At 39.4% G+C, this 4,800-nt stretch overlaps 1 pseudogene; it reads right to left on the bottom strand.

Moving 5' to 3' along the window:
* Positions 1-3,278: 3,278 nt before the first annotated feature.
* On the bottom strand, positions 3,279-4,193 carry LOC138010153 (uncharacterized; annotated as a pseudogene).
* Between the last annotated feature and the right edge of the window lie 607 nt (positions 4,194-4,800).

Here is a 4,800-nt window from a genome sequence, read left to right as displayed (position 1 = left end):
TGAAGCCCTCGCCTTTGGCACTGTATCCAATTGTACCTTATATGAGCGAGTTATCTTTCATCACGCTTTCTACTGATGAAGTTCAAAAGATATTGTTGAACTTGGATCCATCCAATAGTCCAGGACCAGATGAAATAAATGCACGAGTTTTGAAAGAACTCCCTTGTGAAATAGCTGTTCCCTTGACCTGTTTATTTAACCAATCACTATTTAGCAGGAAATTTCCAGTGAAATGGAAAGATGCCAATCTCATTCCAGTTCATAAATCAGGCCCTAAGAACAATGTCACTAATTATAGAGGAATCGCCTTGCTTTCAGTCGTGTCGAAAGTTCTCGAGAAATGCGTGTTTTCGAGAATTTATGTCCACCCGCACCATGTTTTGAATCCATCACAACATGGTATTCGACCAAATAGATCTTGCGTTACACAACTGTTACAGCATGTGCATTTACTGGCATCAACATTGGACACTGGTGATCAAATTGATAGCATTTATTTAGATATGGCCAAAGCGTTTGACAGGGTACCACACCAAAAGCTGATATACAAGCTCAGATTTTATGGCTTCCGTGACCCACTTTTAAGTTGGATAGAGGACTACCTGACGAACAGACGACACCTGGTTATCATTGATGGAATGTCATCACCTCAGGGGCTCCTCAGGGTTTCTTGATTTGACCAATCTTGTTTCTTATATACATCAACGACATCAGTTTAGAGTTATCACCTGATACTATTCTTCCCCTCTACACTGATGATGCCAAGTGTTGCAGAGTTATATCTTCACAAATGGATTGTGAAATCTTGAAAGATGATCTACGTTCTCTTACAAACTGGAGTGATATTTGGGACATGAAATTTAATATAGGTAAATGAAAATACCTCGGTATCACCCAAAAGAGGAGCCCTATAACAAATACATACCACCTTGGTTCTAACCAAATATCCTTATGTAAGGAAGAAAAGCACCTTGGGATCATCATCACTCACAACTTGGCATGGCGAGATCACATCTTAACTAAAGTAAATATTGCCAATGGGATGTTATGCCTCATCAGAAGAACTTGTGGAAATCGCGCTAACCCAAAAATCTTTCTGAAGTTGTTTATTTATTAGGTCAGACCACACCTGGAGTTTGCCTGCGAAGTCTGGTCACCCATCAAGCGTATTTTGTCGACATCATTGAGGAGGGTGTGCAGCGTACAGCCACAAGAGTAATTTTCAAGAATAAGCCATATGAGGAAAGGGTAAAGTTGCTTAGCATCTAGAAGAAAGTACTTTGATCTTATTTTCCTTTTTAAATGTAAACAAGGACTGTGTGACATTGATTTATGTCATAATAATAATAATAATAATAATAATAATAATAATAATAATAATAATAATAATAATAATGATAATTTATTAATTTATATTGCTTTTTAACATACAATGATCAAAAGCGCATCACAGTATTAAAATATACTAAATATGTACAAAGCTAAATTAAACAATAATAAAGTAATTAAGCGCTAAAGGCTAAAAGCTAACTTAAAAAGATATGTTTTAAGACAAGATTTAAAAGTTAAAATCGAATCAATATTGCGCAGGCTTCTAGGGAGCGCGTTCCACAGTGTAGGCGCAGGTACACTAAAAGATCTGTCACCAAAGGTTTTTTTCATTTTCCCAGCTGGATGTAATAGAATAATGCTAGAATTGGAGCGCAGTGAATAACGTGCATGTTTTCTTACATTAATTAAATCGCTAATATAGGCTGGTGCCATACCATTTAGTGCTTTAAAAGTTAAAAGTAAAATTTTAAAATGTATTCTATACTTAACTGGCAGCCAGTGTAAATCATGCAAAACGGGCATAATATGATCATATTTGCGGCTCGAAGTTAGTAACCTGGCTGCAGCGTTCTGTACCCTCTGCAGTTTAGATATTTCACAGTCTGGAAGTCCATAAAGAAGGCCATTGCAATAGTCGATTCTGCTTGTGACAAAAGCGTGAAGAACCATTTCTAATTTATCTTTTACTAAAAATTTACGTATTCTTTTAATATTGTGGAGCCAGAAAAATGTCGCTTTACAGGACTTAGAAATATGAGTAGACATGGAGAAATTGGAGTTAAACCAGGAGCCAAGATTGCGTACTTCAGACACAGGCTTCAAGGGCCCCTGTGATGAAATATCAATTCTTATTTTTCATCGGATTTCAAAACTATTTTAACTAAACACCAAGTGACCAAAGTTTTTAGCCTTGATTTAAAAAAGACACCTGTTTATTTTAACTGGAATTTCCTACTTAATGGTCCGCCGTTACTAACTTTAAGTTCTTGAGAGAGTTGGATCGAGGAGAAAATGACGTCGAAGGCTCACTAGTTTCAGAATGCAATGCATGTGTATGCCGCAGAATTATGTGCAGCACGGGAGTTTTGGGCTTTCAGACTTTTAAACTCGCTTTTGCATATATAATAAGCTGCATTCACACGCTGAAAATTTAAGCTAGTAAGCCTTTGACGTCACTTTTCCCTGGATCCAAGCCTCTGAGGCCAAATCGGTCAGTTTTGAACGTGAGAAATGGCGGACCGCGAATATGAAACCTGCGCTCAAAGTAAACGGTCTTTGGACAAAAATCAAAGCGCAAAATTTTGCCAGTCAGTTGTTAGGCAAACACATTTTCAAAATCTGAAGAAAAAAAGGAAGTGATTTTTTTTTTATCACAAGGGCACTTTAATGTCAATTGTACCAACACGGATCGTACAAGGATTAATTTTCATCAATTGCTGTCTAGATCCAATAATAAGAAATTCCGTCTTATCATCATTAAGTTTTAAATCATCCTAGTACATCCATTTTCTTAAGTCACCAATGCATCTTTCCATGGCGCACACCGCCTCTGCCTGATCCGTCGGACTGTCGGGCTTAAAAGACAAGTAAAGTTGAGTATCGTCAGCGAAGCAATAAGCGTCAGGTAGGTGCGCTTGTATTATCTCGAAAAGCTTGGAGGCGTAGACCACAAAAAGAAGCGGACCCAGACAGCTTCCCTGTGGAACACCGAGGCGCAAATCGAAGCTATCTGATTTAACCCCATCGAACAGAATATGTTGGCTACGCCCCAACAAGTATGACGAAAACCACTCTAGAGCTCTCCCGCGTATACCAAAGCTTGTGCTCAGGCGTCTAAGCAAAATTCCATGATCTACCGTGTCAAATGCGCCACTTAAATCCAAGAGGACAAGTAGCGTAACGCGTTGCGAGTTCATGTTTAAAAAAAATATCATTGGCGACCTTGACTAACGCTGTCTCCGTGCTATGATGTTGGCGACATGCAGATTGTAGCAGCGGATAAAGACCTGACCGGACAATGTGGTCATATATCTGATTAAATACAGCACGTTCTAAAAGCTTAGAGATGTAGGCCAAATTGCTCACGGGACGCAAGTTCTTAAACACTGAGTCTGCACCCAATTTCTTCAGCAAAGGTATAACCATAGCCACTTTCCAGTTTACAGGAAAGATTCCAGAATCCAACGAGATGTCAATTATCTTCGTAATCACCGGGATAAGTGGCTCAATACAAGACTTTAGTAAAGGTGTGGGAATAGGATCAAGGCAGCAAGATGTAGATTTGGAGTTTGCAATAAGCCTGCACACATCCTCTTCAGACAGTGGCGTAAATGTCTCTATAAATAATGGAGTTGGTAAATCGCTATTGGTGTCAGTATCATCCGCGACAGCACACTGATCAAGCTCATCTCGCAGTCGAATAACTTTTTGCACAAAATACCTCCCCAAATCATTTGCAAGTGCTGATTTTTGTCTGAGAAGCATAGTGTATTCTTTTCCACTAAAAGGTCTTTCACAGCTCGAAATAGCTTTCCTTGATGATCAGCGTTTTGATCGATAAACTCGGCGAGAAAAGCTGATTTGGCTTCTTTAAGCAAATGCGTAACATAATTTTTCTTTCTTTTAAATGATACCAGATCCGCGGCAGTCCCAGTAGACCTCCATCTTCTTTCAACACGCCTACGCTCCCTCTTGGCTTCACGGATTTCATCCGAGTACCAAGGTACTTGGGGTCTAACTGTGACAGTTGTATCAGGTTGGACATCTCGTATAAGGCGAGAATCTGAGGATCGACTTATTAATAAATTCAAAATATTGCCAGACACATGAGTTGGAAAATCAATGTGTTGCTGTAAGCCCATTGACGAAAGTAAGTCGAGAAAAGAGACTGGGGACGAGTGTAATGGCGGATGGACGCGTGTGTATAGCTCCGTGATGCAAACTTTTGGGGAAGCTATATTAGATGTCTAAAAGAAGCGCAAGACAAGCTAGGACATCAAGCTCGTCCTCTCATTCACTACCATCGCCTAAAAGAAATCGCTCCCGTTTTAGTAGTGACGAAATGGAAGCAAACGAGGAAAATGTATCGCTTAAACAAATTTTGGACAAACTTGCACGCATGGAAGATAGAATTGAAGAGCACTTCGGAAGTTTGAAATCCGAAATATCTCGCCTCAGTGCCGAATTCAAAGAGGAGGTCGAAAATATCAAAACCAATTTGAAAGAGGTAGAAAAATCCCTTCAGTCTGCGTGGGACAGTATTAACGATCTAGAAGCAGATGCCAAAACTCACAGCGACTTCAAGAAAGCAAGTCAGCAAACACTAGATTCACACCTCCAACAAATTAATTTACTGAAAACAAGTAGTGGTAACGCCGCTTATCAAAACCAGCAAAAAGAAATTCGAGCCTTACAAGCAAGCTTGGCGCAGGAAAGGGAGAAAATCATCGCATTAGAAAATTACTTAAG

Source organism: Montipora foliosa, chromosome 7, assembly GCF_036669935.1.
Source record: "Montipora foliosa isolate CH-2021 chromosome 7, ASM3666993v2, whole genome shotgun sequence".
NCBI lineage: Eukaryota > Metazoa > Cnidaria > Anthozoa > Scleractinia > Acroporidae > Montipora > Montipora foliosa.
The sequence above is the reverse complement of the archived record's forward strand: the minus strand, read 5'-3'. Positions and strand labels throughout refer to the sequence as shown.